This window comes from Chrysoperla carnea, chromosome 3 (genome assembly GCF_905475395.1).
Source record: "Chrysoperla carnea chromosome 3, inChrCarn1.1, whole genome shotgun sequence".
In the NCBI taxonomy this organism is placed as follows: Eukaryota; Metazoa; Arthropoda; class Insecta; order Neuroptera; family Chrysopidae; genus Chrysoperla; species Chrysoperla carnea.
In genome coordinates, this window is record NC_058339.1 from 85,751,217 (window position 1) to 85,767,265 (window position 16,049).

General features: G+C 29.3%; 1 protein-coding gene across 6 annotated transcripts in view; it reads left to right on the plus strand.

Annotated features, from left to right (window-relative positions):
* LOC123297011 (serine/threonine-protein kinase tousled-like 2) overlaps nt 1–16,049 on the plus strand; it is a 271,600-nt gene that overhangs the window by 135,289 nt on the left and 120,262 nt on the right. The window contains exon 1 of one of the 6 annotated variants that reach the window (XM_044878772.1): nt 3,429–3,449. The exons of the other annotated variants lie outside the window; for them this stretch is intronic. The gene's annotated coding sequence lies outside the window, so the exon portion shown is untranslated. Of the gene's footprint in view, nt 1–3,428; nt 3,450–16,049 lie in introns of those variants that run through there. 6 annotated transcript variants of the gene reach the window in all.

The following is a 16,049-nucleotide window of genomic DNA, read 5'->3' on the forward strand; positions in this document are numbered from 1 at the left end:
AATCCTTATAAGTTTAAAAAGGGGGAAATTTGTAAGTTACCATCAAAGGGCCGCCTAGGCCATCTAGCTGCCTAGATGGTACCCACTGTATCTGATGAAAGGAGATGATTTATGTGTTTTAAATGTTATTGACTGACTTTATTTGTTCCACTGTGGATAAAAAATGTCTGAGCAATTCTGGTATCGTTAGACAGTCGGGAAGATATAGGACACTTCACAATTATCATTATGACGGCCGTCTTCCCAAGATTTTCCGAGGCCATAAAAATTGTCTAAGGTTTTCCTTATAATCCAAGAAATTCTTTTCACGGATATTCCAAGAATATATACTTTTATGTACATTGTTGATCGACTTTAGCTAAAAAATGAGCAAATAGTCAATATTTCCGATTCCCTCCCAAGATAACAAAGCAAAAAGAGTTAACTTCTCAGAAAAAACGAATAATTATTATAAAATGTGAAAAAAATTTTAACGATCAAACTTTTTAGATATCCATATCACTGAAGAGCTTTTGGAAAATCGCTCAGTTGAAAAAAACTTTAAAAATGTAAAAATCGTTTAATAAAAAAATTTAAATAACCCGATTTCAGGTAGTATTTGACTTGTTTTTTAAAAACCGTCAAGTAACTTTGCGAAAAGTACAAATTTGAATTTATTCAAAATAAAAAAGTTAATCAATTTTAAGCAAAAAAGTACTTTTGTGATTTTTTCTCTAGGCGCATTGTTTAGAAAAAAAATTCTTGAAAACTACAAATGCAATATTCGATTTTAAGAAAAATGTGTTATTTTTTCAATCTCTAAGGGAATACGCTTAGTTGACGCAGCTCCTTCGATACGAATTTTTTGTGTTTCCCAAAGAGTAAGCATAAGCGTACTACATTTTAGTGCAATAAATCGTGTATTTTTAGTTTTTTAAACATTAATTATTTTCGGCATTTCCTAAAAAATAAATTTCAAAAAAATGAGAAATATTTCTTATTTAAAAACAAGTATATTTCCTTCAATAATTCCAGTTTGACATTTAAAACTGTAATTTTATCCACTAGGAGGTCGTAAATTATAATGAACCATACATTCTCCGAATTTTGGCGTGAATTTTTCTTCAAAGAAATCATTCTTGAATCGTACAAATTTTTGTGGATTTGATTTTTTGAATAGTTGTGGTTAGTCCATTCTGTATAGTAATGCTCTGTTTATTGGAAGTGTAACTACTGGTTAGCCATCTCAAATAAGGTAAAATACCAGTTTTCTTGTAATCATGTTATCTTCTTTGCTATAGTTGTGTATATATTTTATTTACATGCATCTCTTCTCTTCATATAAAATATCTCTGCAGTGTCCATGTTGTCCGTGTTATGTCGTCCGTCCAACCGTCCAAGTATCTCTCTTCTGCGTTGTAATAGATTTATTTTTGTTTTGTGAGTATAGAGGACCAATTTCGCTTTTTATATTATTTAATCGAATTCATTTTGCTTTCTATATACAATTTATATATGAATTTTTATATCAAATAAAAGTTGCCATTTTGGAAAAAATGAATTTTTAAGCGCTTGCTTCTTGTTCCATTTTATTTATTATTTATTACCTGAGTTAAATATCTCATATTATACCATGTATATGAATATATATCAAGGTATACTAAGTTTAGTCCCAAGTTTGTAACGATAAAAAATATTCACGCTACGAACAGAATTTTGGTATAGTTGTTCATAAAATCACCTAATTAGTCCATTTTCAAAAATGAAAATAGATATCAAGCTGAAATTTTCATAGCGTGCTCGGGACATAAAAAGTGAGATGTAGGGCCCATTTTGTAAACCGTTAGAGGTAGAACAAAAGTTTAAATGTAATAAATGTTTCTTATAAAAAATTAAACAACTTTTGTTTGATACATTTTTTCGTAAACATCAGTGTTTACCTGTGAGAGCGCAAATTATATAGTATGTTTTAAATGAGAATACCAGTTAAGTGTGTGTGACATGTATGTATGTATATTTGCCTATCTTTACTTATATGACGTAAAAAAACAAACGATTGCATAATCAACATTGTCTTTACATGGTATTTGAACAGTAACTCAGTCAATTGTTTGTTTTCACTTGTTTTCAGTTAAATTTTTGTTAGTCAGCATTCCTTATATTTCGATTTGAAGTCATAGAGTTTCATAAGAAATCAGGGGTTTATCCACCATTCAAATTTGGTTGGGGTCAACGAGGCGTTATAGCCTACCATAGCTGGAAACAACTGCAAAGATAACCCCTGGTCTGAAGAATAAGATCTGCTTTATATCTGTTAAGTGAATTCCTGTTTTTGAATTTTCTAGTCATTAGGATTAGGATTAGAAAAAGTCAAAAATCTCGTTTATTTGTTATCTTAGAAAATATTCGCCCAATTGTCAAACCCGATTTCTTTTTGAGTCAAAGTTACTTTAAATACTGAGTTTTAACAAATTCGGAAACATAAAATTGTTCGCGAGTTTTCTTAGGACTCCCATTAAAAAAATTGCAAAATCGAATAAATTTTAAATTTCAATAAAATAGCCTCAAAAATAAAAAATTTGCATTCATTTGACGATTGGAAAAAGAATTTTCGAAATATCACCTGAAATCATATACAACAGCGATATTTTGGATAGATTTTAGACGATGTTTCAAAAAGTATTAATCTAATCGTTGAATGTATCAAATTTTGAGATATTTTTGAGACAAAATATCGAAAGTACATTTTACGCTGGAACATAGAAATACCTCGAATATTCCCGAAATTTATAATTTATTAATCATTTGAGTGATATTAGAATATCCAAGACAATCTAAAACAAATATTTACCACAGGTAATCAAGACAATATAAGGTAACGTCTTTGCTAATGTTGTGTATTTTAATTTAATATCAAGTCGCATAAAATATTTATAAATACATTACTCCATAGTGGTCTTATTTTTTTTATACACACAAATAAAAATAAATATCGATGTAATGTTATTGTCGATTCCACCCTGACTCCTCTGTTGAGTTTAGTATCGTGAAGTTCGCTTACTTTACTAGTAACTAGTGTTTTGTTATAAATATTTTATACCTCTGAGAGTGAACCGGAGCCGGTCACTAATATTATTACATAGTTAGTGTCGTGTGTTTGTTTCATTCAGATAGACTCACATAACTACACCATCATAGGTTATCATGCTACAAGCTACACCATTTATATTTTATTAATAATTAACAAAAAAATATATTAATTTTATTAAATGGATTTACCACCTTCGTGTTTCACTTTTCCCCCGTCAATAAAGTGATTGATGATGGCGCTATTTTAAATATTGTGGTTAAATCACATGTGAGTTAAACGTCAAATCAATGTGTGAAGTGTGAACTCTGTGAAGTGTTATGGTTGGAAGTAAAGGAATTATATTGGGAGTAATTGTGATAAATAATAATTTTTGTTATTGGTATGTTTGTATTTTTATTAATTTTTTTTTTGTTTAAATAAAAAGAAAGTCTTCTTATTAAGTTAGCAGCCAATAAGTGCCATAGAACTCTCACGCGGTTTTTATTATGAATCGTTTTTGATATTAGTCGTGAGCCACGATGTTGTAATTATATTTTGTTCTGTCTAAAATAATTATTATGTTTTTGTGTGTTAGAAATTTTTTGCCTACTTTTGTTTTGATATTTAAATTTCCTTTAACAAGTGAAAAATAATGATGTTGCTTGTCGATTTCAATCTCCGTGATAATTGGTTCTGTTGATTAATCAGATTGGTGACAAGGTCATTGGATGATTTAATATAATTGCATTGTTTTGTCTCTTTAATTCTAGGTAGATTAGAATTGATCAGAAAATTTCCTTCAAAATATTTTATGGTCTTTAGTTGTAAGCAAAAATGACATTTTAAAAATATTTTTGATAAATGTTTGGGAATTTTTATTGAGAAGTGGCAACAATTTGATTATAGATAAACCAATTTTCTAATTTGATGCTAAATTTTCTAATTAAGTGCAAACGGAGATAGCCGTTCAGCGTCACCAAAATCTTTGACTTATGCTAAAAAATATTGAAGATTTGTTTTTTGGTGAATTTTTACCAAGTTTTATCAAAAAACGGTAGTGATGAGCGAAGCCAAGACCATATTTACCTTGGTTATATGTCTTGATCTTGCATAAAAATATGTCTTGGTCTTGCAGAATCAAGGCTTGGTCTTGCAGAGTTCAGTCTTGTTTTGCAAAAATAATCTCAGCCTTGGTCTTGGTCAATCGAGTCTTGTTTTTGATCTTTAACTTTTTTAAGTTTCAATTGATTCTTTATATTAATAATCATTAAAAAATTAATCAATTATTTACATATATATCTTATATATACAGCCTGTGTTTGAAGCATCTTGGGATATAAATATGTCTGTAGTAAGACTGAATACAGAATACATTCGTTTAGTAATGCATCTAAAAGAGAGGTATTATTCATGTATTGTAACACTACAGATACGATAAACAGATACGATAGGACAAGCTGTTGCGTTGTATGCATGCAGAGAGTGGGAGATTTGTTGCATACTAACTTACTAGTTATCTGTAACTAAAAAACTCCCACCTCCAAGTGTCTTCCAAGTAATTCAATGCATGTATATAATACCTCTCTTTTAGATGCATTACTAAACGAATGTATTCTGTATTCAGTCTTACTACAGACATATTTATATCCCAAGATGCTTCAAACACACACTGTATAGGAGACTTTCTATAGATATAGATAGATAGTCACTCATCACGATATCTCTGGAACTATAAGACCTAGAGACTTGAAATTTGGCAGGAATATTTCTTTTGCCAAGTAGAGGTCAGCTAAGAACGGATTTTACGAAATTCCACCCACAAGAGGGGTTGCGGGGGTTTTCATGACTAAAAAATTCATATTTTTAAATTATGGCTTTTAATAGTTCAAAACTTGGTCAGAATGTTTTAAATTACATTTAGAAATTTTTTTTACCTTCGGAGAGTAGAAAGTTGTAGCGAGAAAGTGGGAAGGAAATATCGAATATTTACAAATATACCTAAGTGGGGTATCAAATAAAAGAGCATGACGTGTACATTACAAAACTGTTATCCAACGCAAGGAAATGTGGAGGGAGGGGTGCAAGTGGGGATGTTGCCCAGCAAAGCGGGTATATTTTACGCCACGCAAAGCGGGCGGGTAACAGCTAGTTATTAATATAAAATGGTGAGAACAGATAATTAAAGCCCGTCACTCAAATTGTTTTATAATGAAAGTTATTAGATTAGTTTTTTTTTTTTATTTCTCTGGTTTTACTTAAAATGCGAAAGTAAAGTTTACTCAGATATAAAAAAAGCATATTGAAAAATACTCTAGGGGGTTCATTAATTGTTTTCAACAATAAGCTTGGTTGAAGTATTGTTATGAGTTTTGGTCTTGCGCAAATAAGTCTTGATTTTGCAGAATTGAATCTTGGCTTTGATCTTAATTCATAAAGATATAGGATCGTTAAATTTGCAAGACCAAGGCCAAGACTGCAAGACTTTGACATATTTTGCCCAATTCTCATCAATTCTTTTTTGTTAAAAAAGCATCAATTTTTTATAAACCAGCAAAAATAGTACCAGGCAAAACTTGTTGGCGGTTTCGGAGTTAGTCTGTATTGTTTGTAGGTTTTGAAAAAAATGTTCAACTTCATAGGTCTTAGTTAAATGTTTAATAGCATATTGAGCTGAATTATATGTAAGATAACCATTACCTTCTTAATCTTAAACATAAAAAGGTTCTTTTGAAATTACACCTGGTTAAAGACTTCATCTGTCGTTTGTCAAAAAATTCTAAGAATCCTTTTTTTTTCGTCATTCATAAGCTGTAAATATTCGTTGATAATTTATATTAAACAATAATATATTCTTTTGGTAACATCTTGAAGGAGCTACTAAAATTAACAATTCGTCTGTTAATTTTTCAACTATTTAGACTAACGAATAGAATACCAAAACTATCAAGTGTTGTCTCATGATGAGATAACCTCATTACATAAGTAGATAAGACACTTTTGATGTTGTCAAAAGAATACGCTTTTAAATTATTGCTATCGAGTCACGGGGGACACCCTATGAATCAAGAATATAAGAATATTTTCGTTAATAGGGCGTTCTCTTTCACGAGACTAAAATCGAAAATGTATAAAGACAGAAATGCTTTTAAAAGTACAAACTTTTGTTGTACTAAAAAGTAAAAAATAATTGTTCTGTTTGGATTACCCACATATGACTGGGTATTTTTAAAAGCTTGAGGCGCTCAATTTGAATTGCAATAAAAGCTTGTATCTTAAAGTGTTTTTGCTAAAAATTGTTGTTGTTGGTATATTAATTTGAGTAATATGAACAAATTTGCAATTGATTTTGAATATACAATAAATCAAATTCATTTTATTAGAAATTTACAATACAAATTATAAATGTGTATAATGTATATGAATTTAAAAAACGCTTTAATTATATATGAATTTATTTATTATTTGCATCTGTATAAATATAAATTTAGTTTTACTTTATGTTTGAGTTTGATTGTATTATTTCGTAATATTTTGTTTTTTCTAGAATATGTATTTTCATGAATTCAATTAATAAGTCAGATTAGAAAGTTCAACATTTTTGGACTTACTTTATCTTGTGAAATATATCGTTGCTATAAATGCAATTTTTTTTTATTTATTATAAATAAATTGTAATTTTATTTCACTATTCGATGGGTAAAAGTATTTTCTTAAAACAAATGGTATTTACAAAATTTTAAATTTACAAAAAAAACCTTGATGTAGCGAGCAAGTAACTTGGAAAAAACTTATACAGACAAATGACAATCGCGTCAATCTTAAATTCGTTTTTGGTAGAGAGTTAATTTATAGTCCAACCAAAATTTTCATTTTAAATCGCTGTTTTTCTTTTATCTTTGCAGCTGTCACTGTTTGATGTGCGGGGCGGGGCGGTTGTACAATGCAAAGAAATATCGGAAAATCATTACAATTGAAGGCCCTTCTTGAATTGTGTAATTATGAATTTGTGGCATCGAAGGTCCTAAACAAATGATCCGATTTTGATAATTTTATCTCATTTTAAAGATAAGTTGATCGAGAGTGTATTCTTTTCTATGTTTCAAGAAAATCTGCTATGCAAGTTTTAAAATTTTGTAAATTTCACGTGTCATATTATATTAATCTCTTAATTCATATTTATCTCAGAAGATTTCTCATTCAGTAATGAGTTTTCCAATTGAAATGCACATTTAATTAATCGCATAATTAACAGCAGTTAATTTTGATAATTCTGTTTTCAGTATTAACGTTAATCACAATTTAATCTAATGGCGAATACACTTGTATTATTGACCCTGATATTATAAGAAAGCTTAAGTCAATTTTTTCAAGTAATCAACTAATTTTTTTGGAAAACAGAAATTTAGTCATTTTCTTCCAATTCTGTGTTTGTAAAAAACTAAATTCTTTTTAGTATTATGCGTTTGATACGAAACATGCGCTTTCTATATGTTAGCTACTGCTTACCCGATATTGTTTACGATTAATTTAGAAAAATGATCAGTAAATTGTTTCAAAAATGTCTCTTTCAATTATCTAATTATAATTAAATGATTCATTAGATTTTAAGAACAATTTCGAAAAGGTTTTACGAACGCCATACTGTGTACTGTATTGAGGGAATAGTAACACTAGCAATAGTTATGGCGGACGAGTCAGTATGGACGTCAGGCCCAATCTGGTTGTCTATACTCAAAATACTTCTGGTGAATAGCCCTATTTAATACTGTAATATTACTTATGCTAACATAGATACTATGGTATCTGATTTTGTACCATACCAGCATTGTAGTAAACGTCATGCATTTCTTACCGTGTAGTTCACACGTGAAATAGGACCATATTATATTTTGATGTCAGGGGTTCCAAAAATTTAACATCGTCTTTGGTCATTGAACCTTTTACTTACAAACCATGTTATGTTCTGTATACAGAGGTAAAACCGAGGTATAAATATTTGTGCGTATTTAAAAAAAAATATAATCGAATAGAATCTTTTCGCTCACAAGATTCAATTTATTAGTTTTGCAAATATGAAAACAACACTAAACTCTTTCTGTCTCTATCTCTTTCCATTTCAAAGTAGTATGGTCAGTGTTAAGCCAATCACAAGTGATTTTATGTACAGACAATATTATTTCAAATTGGAGGAGAACTGAGAACTCTCAATATAATAGCTTACATTTAAATATTATGGTAACTAACTAACGTATAATACTACACACATACATACATACATAAATACATACATGCACATACATACACTTAAACATGTAACGATTTATAAATATTTTATAATAATTGTGTAAAAACTGTACCTGTGTACACTGTGCTGCCTACCAAACAAACGAACTTTATAATCTTAAAAACGCATTGCCATCCCATTCACCACAACAAAAACAAACCGTCAAAGATTTAGCCCTTAGGAGTCGGATCAATAACCTGCAGCTTATTGTATTTGCAAAATTATATTTACTCCATTGCATTTAGGCACCCAAAGTTGTTCAGAACGAATCAATCTTCAATCTATAAGCAGTGTGATTTTTTCAACTTGACGTATGCGTAAAACTTGAAAAATAAGTTAAATCGAGGAAAATGCTTCAAACGAAAAATGTCAATTTCAAAGGCACACGGATATTAAATTCAATGTAAGTTTTCCGATTCAATTAAAACCTCACTCTAATTTATAACTGGCAAACATAAAGCGAACAATTTAAATTAGAAAGTTGTTCTTTATAAAAAGACAAACATAATTTGCTTTTGTTCAGAACGAATCAATCTTCAATCTATATGCAGAGTGATTTTTTTTAACTTGACGTATGCGTAAAACTAAGTTAAATCGAGGAAAATGCTTCAAACGAAAAATGTCAATTTCAAAGGCACACGGATATTAAATTCAATCTAAGTTTTCCGGTTCAATTAAAACCTCACTCTAATTTATAATTGGCAAACATAAGGCGAACAATTTAAATTAGAAAGTTGTTCTTTATAAAAAACATAATTTGCTTAAAATATTTGTTTGTAAACTAATTAGACAGTAATTAATATCAAAAATATTCTAAATGAAACTACATATCATAGCTTTTTGCGCGTTTCTGTATTCAATTTGGACAAAAATGGTCTTTATAGAAAAATAAACCACTTTTATTGGAAATTTTTTTTCGAAGAGTGTCTAGATTTCGCAGAAGACATGCGAAAAAACCATTTTTCAAACCGAAATCTTTAAAACTTGAAATATATAAGTAATGAAAAGCTTAATGCGCACGCTGTTAAAATTTAAACGCAATTTTTCTTCTCACGCCTTACATGAGAACTGCAATTAAAAATGATATTTTTAACACAATTATCATAGGAAAAGCGTGTGAAAATGGCAACTTTTTTTAAAATTTTTGCCAGGGAAGAAAAATTGCAGTTTATTGTATTTCGAATCATTAAAAAATATGCAAATTATTCACGTTTTACTTTCCACAAAAAATTAAATTAAATTTTAGAGTATTATTTTTAATGGAAGGGTGTATGTGTGTATTCATCCTACTATATATGTGCATATCTGACTTGTATTGTATTCATTAGTAGTAGTAATACTACAGAAAGCAGTAAAAAATTTGTTTATAACCTTTACTTGTGTATATCCGTACAGTATGGGTAAAAAGCCAATAATTTTTGACTGGAATGCTTGGATTGAAATGCCTTAAGTATACTCCATTTAATATGAAAAATGATGCCTGCCAAATATCCGCATATGGATCTTATGCAGCGGGTTTGTGATATAGACGTGACTCTTAAAAAACCGCCACAAAAAGAAATTCACTAGCGTATTCTTGACTGAACGCAAGTGGCGATGATATATACGCCTTATCCTTTCTCCAATTTTTACAGTTTCCAAGATCTTTTGCACAATGAAAGTTGAGGAACTACTACTATTAGTGGTTATTTATACAATATACTAACATAAACATCATAGGATTTTCTGAATTTCTAGGTAAAATAAAAGCTTTTGAGGTTAGTTGGAAATTTTTTTCACACTCGATTCCTCTCTTTCAGAAATCGAGTTTTACTTCAAAATATTCGACTAAATTTAATAAAAGTCACAATTTCATTACTCGGGATGAAGCCAATAATTTTCGATCAGAAAATTAATAAATTGTGTAATATCTTGTGAGGTATACACAATATATAAGTTGGTATTTACTATAATGTAGAATATAGACTACATAAGTAAGCATTTATAATAAAACAAATAAAACAAACACCTGGTTTGAGACTACTAGAGTAGAGAATATACAAAACTGACTTAAGTCGTGTTATAACCTGACTTTAACGAAAATACTATATACTCGCTTAACTGATACAACGCAGCAATCATCAACGTTGTATATGTATTTGCAAATCTTATTTGAACAGTAAAATCGTTAGTAAAATAAAACTTTATTTGAAATTTCATTGGAAGCTTCATTACAAGGAGTCGTAAGCGTTATTTTATTTCAATACTTATTGAAAACGCGGTATGTTCCGTATTTGGCATTACGAAAATAGCAATTTGGAGCGAAAAATTTTGATGGTGGAAACGCAGATAACATTTCAGAATATTAATAAATATTAGTTTAAAAATTTTAAAAACACGCTTTGGCAGCTAGCTGAACTTAAAAAAAGAAAATAATTGCTATAAGTTAAAAAAAAAAAGAAAAAAAAAAAAGAAAAAAAAAAGTGATTAAAGAAAAAATTATTTATGGCAAAAAGGCGTGGGATGCTTTTAAAGATATTTTATAATGACTTTACGTTTACCAATATCTGTCAAAAAAATATTTACAGTAATTGAAATCTAATACCTCACGCTTTTTTATGATAAGATAATTTTTTTGAATTACCCTGTAAATTTTTTTATAATTTTCAGCTAGTTACAAAAGTGTGGTTTTTTTGGACTATTTTAGTTTTTTTAAACTATTATTTATTAGGCTTGTTTTTATTATTATAAACACCGCATTTTAATGAATTTACGATTAAAGAATGTCATAAAGACAGACCTGTTTTAATGAGTTTGAATTATGTAAAAAAAATACGTTAAAAAGACACGATATTGATATCGGTTGTGATACGGCTGCAACGAAAAATAGCTAATTATCTAGTGTATAAAATTTACTTGAAAAATTCAAATTAACAACTACATTTTGAATTTGTCTAACTGCGCGAACCCTATCGTAAACATCACAATAATGTTTATGAAAAATCGTTTCAAACAAAAGTTTTTTACTTAAGAACATTTTTACATTTAAACTTTTGTTCTATATTTCTAACCGTTTTACATAAGCAAAATTCAAAATTTTGAGCATTTCTGAAAACAATGTTAATTTTTCAAGCATCTTATCTCAAGAACTATTAAAAATGTGGAGCTGTGGGTTGGCTTCAATTGTTTCTTTAATATACTTTCAAAGTGATATTAGCAACTAATGTCAAAAAACTCATAGTTTTTCAATTGAACTGCAAGAACTGAAAAAAGTCCGAAAATTTTGCAGTTTTACAAATATTACTCAAGTAGCACAATTTTTTTACTTGTAAAACGTAGTTTCACACCACCCTTAGAGGTCCAAATAACATACCAAAAAAAGCAGCTTTACATTGTAAGATTTTACTGGCGTTTAATATTTTGGAACCCACTCGATTATATTCATGATGAAGGCTAAAATTGTAGAGTACGCCACTGAACCTAATACAAATATTATATAAATAATCACTAGATGTCACTAAAACTGCAACACAATATTGAATGTCAATAACAAGGCGAACTAAATCGATGTCACATTTATTTAAACTCAGATAGCATCAATCAACATTACATGAATACTAAATAAGGGTGTTCGATATGCTCTGACTTAGTTTTACAAGGAGGGTGCCACATATTATTCAAATTCATTGCATAATATTAATAAAAAGTTTTAATATTGCAAATATGTCTTTTCTACTTATTTTTAATTTTTTTTAAATGTTATTCGAGAGTAGGTAGTAGTAAGAAGAGTTGTAAGTAGGATTGCCCTCTGAAGTGGACGCACTTGATTTTAATTCTATTTTCAATACTTTTATTTATGTACAATTATCTGTGTAAAGATTCTCTGACTCTTAATAAACAACTAACTCGTATGTCATTTTAAAAAATCATGTTGTTTTTATTAAGACTGTCTGAGTTGATATTTTGTTATTCTTACGTCTGGTAACAGAAACCATTCGTTTTCCCTAGTTTATTAAATTCTGTTTAAGATACTGAACTTTTTAAAAGTATTACCTCCGCTTTCGTACGTTCGTAGATATCCATGTCTGTTAACAGACGCCCCCACAGCACTTATGATTTAACAATAAAAATAATAATTGCAAAAAATGAAATCAAAGGTTTTGTTTCACTGTTTGAATTTTCTAGAGTAATAACAGTTCAAAAATTACGGAAATCCAGCTGATTAGACTGTAAAAAAACTATTTTCTATTGGAAAATGTGAGGTCGATGAGATAAGTGGCTCTTAGAATGAAATTTTGGAGGATAACTCAGAAAATAGTCCTCCAGTCATTCAATAAATCCGATTTTTGTATTTTTTGGGCAAACTTACCATATTTACCGAGTTCCGCCGAAATGGGAGGCAAAATTTTTTTCTCGATTATCAATTTATTCCAAAAAATCGCCAACAACGTAAGGTATCGTTAGAAATCGATTCGAGAAATAGCTCTTGAAAAAACGCACATTCAATCATTAAATGAACTTAATTTTTGTATTTTTTCGGTCAAATTTACTTTATATACTGAATTTTGTCGAAATGGGGGACGAAAATTTTTTCTCAATTTTTTTAAAGGTTCTAACAATCAAAAAAACAACCAATTTTTTTTATCCGAATTGGTTAAACTCGTTATACATGGTAATTTTGACCCAAAAAATTCAAAAAACGGTTTTATTCAACGATTGGTCAAATATTTCACAGAATAGCCCAAAATCTTCATTTAATTATATCTTTTAAATAAATTTTCAGCATAATACACTCATGAAATTGACAAATTTAGAAAATCTGTATAGAAGGAGCTAAATTCACAGAAATACATTTTATTTTTATGTACACTCTAAGTACAATATTTATGTTAAAAGTCTTTTTATACACATTCGTCGATTTGAAGTACTACTCCCATTTGCATTAATACTTTCAATTTGTTGAATCAATAAATGTGTAGTACATTTTATACATAATACGCCTTTTTTTTTATCCATTTTGTAAATTGTCTGGCTATGAAAACTGTGTTGATTTGCAAAAAGATAAATAAAAATAAGCTAAAAGGACATTTAAAACATAAAGCTCTGAGATTAAAATCGTGCTGTTAAAACTTTAAAGCTACAGCAAACTAAAAATCGATCCCTATTTTTATTGCTGATTTGAAAAGAGCAGAATATTATATGTCCAAATATAAGTTTGACCATGGCCTCCAAGGTCATTCCAATGTCAAAGATTTTATTTCATATTAAACTCTTAAGGCAAGAGGAACAATCGCGAGATCTTCAGAACTTTTCATACTTTTGGTACACTCTGTATAAGATTATTTACTTTTTTCTGCAAGAAAGCGTGTTTTTTTAGTTTTTTAAAATATAGTTTATTAATTCAGAATTAATAAAAAATGATTTAGAACAGTAAATCATAAATCCCCACCTTGATTGGAGTGTAGGTACTAACTGCCAGATAAAAATGTGATCTCATCTGATATGACATTATTTACCATATTTAGATCGCCTGCATCATTTATAAATTATTTGAACTGTTTATAATAAATTTGCAGGTGTGTACGGCACCCAAAGTTTCGGTTATAAATAAAAAGGCGTTGTTTTTTTTTTTCTACCATAAACAAAAATCAAAATTTTTGTATACCGTGTGTTAAAAGTTGTGTATTGCAAACAAAAAACTAAAAGGGGTGGTGATGATTATTCTGAAATCTATAATCATTTATAAGGTCCGGAAATATGTTTATAATAATATGTGGGGAATGTTCATGAAAGGGTAGTTTAACTCGTTTTGTGTATTTAGGTCATATAAAATCAGTAAGAAATTTGTCGAAATACATTATGGAATTAATTTGACGAATTGTTAATTTCTGGGTTATTTGATATACGCAATAAAAATCGCATAATCGACAAATAATTTTCTCCCCCGAATTGAATTGCATTATGTAGTACAGTACATAACTAAAATTTGTATTTGATGATTTGGTTTTTGTTTACTAGAAATTTTTTTGTTCAAGGTCCGATTATTATTGAAAATGGCTTTCTGTCAAATAAAAATATGGATTGTATAAGGTTATGAGTAGATCTACAGGATGCGCCATATTTGAAGTCGGTATGTAAACAATGAATAACTGGAAAAAAATCGATTTCTGTATATGTGGTATTTTTATCCAATTTGGTCCTTTGCAATTTATTTGGACTAGACTTTTTTATACAACATCAATCAAATGGTCACCTCTATTAGCCAAAACAAAATATACTCTTTTTCCTAAGCTTGGATCCAACGGCCACTTTTTGGGCATGTAATGGCGTTACATGGATCTTGTGTGGATTCTCCGTTCCCTAAATACGACAATTTTGATTATTTAAGCAGCCAGAGAGTTTGGAATGGGGGCTCTTAGGTTATCATAATTTGGTTTTATGTCAACCATGTGGGCGGCTGTTTGGTGATGATACGACACTTTTGGATTCTGGGCAACACTCTGTCTGACCCCTTTAACCAGATCTTTAAAACGTCTCGGTCGTTGATAAACAGAATGTTGACTCCCCACTGTCCCGTGCTCAACAAAATTTGACGCCAAACGACGAATAGTTTTATATCAGAAGGCACCGTCTGGCGTTACTATTTTGCCGCGTTGTTTCGTTGTAAAGCAATTCGTGGCCAAAAGTTTACTAAATTGACGTTTCAAAAACATGTCTAATCAACTCAATCGATTGGCAAAAGCCAAAGTCATTAAATGTTTGCATACCGACATAAAAAATGGCGTATCTTGTAATGTTTCTGTTGGCACAATCTTCTTAAAAAGTCCCAAAATATATAAACTCCTCAGACAAAAATTATGCCAGATTACTTCGGGAGTGTAGGATAATTTCTTGGCTCTATGATTTCCACATACCACCAAAATTTTTTAAAGTCTGCTCATCAAGGAGGAATAAAAGTTTCCGAAAAATTAATGGAAATTGATTTTTCGTAAGGATTATGCAAAGTCCTTTAATGTCCTAAATTAAAATAATCAACAAAACTTATAAAAAATGACCAAATTTAAACGAAACGTTTTAAATCGATTAATGCGAGTCCTTAATTCTTGAAATTTCACTTGAGAAAAGGATGCAAACACAAGTACGTGCTAAAGAAATTGTATAAAGGAGTTTTTAACCCAAAGTAGCATGACTTCATTTTATAAGTAAGAAAAGGATAAACATCTTATTATAATGGTCGATGAAAAATTAAAACTAAAAAAAAAAGGGTGTGGTGTCATTGATAAAAATTTCGTTACACTTGGATAAATTACTTAACGGAGGGATAGAGGACATACAATTACAATATTACGTTTCAACTGTGAAACATCTACGCCTCAATTAAATTCCATGCTGTGTGTTTATTTTTTTTATAGTATTCATTAGATTTAATAAGAAAGTACAACTAATTAAAATTATTTTTTGCTTTTTTTTATTTAAAAAAACAACGATGTATAACAATAAATTTATTGAACATAAAATGATTATCAGGACGCCATATTGGTTTTGTTTACACAAATATAATTTATCAACCATTTAAAAATAATTTACGTAATCATTATACATACTCACACACATACAAAAGAAAATTTTAAAAAAATACACAGACTGACAGACCGTTTGAACCTTTGTTTGGTTTGGTCAAGGGCATCTCATATTTATGACAAAGTAACACTGTTCATCTGAAAAATAAAGTATGTT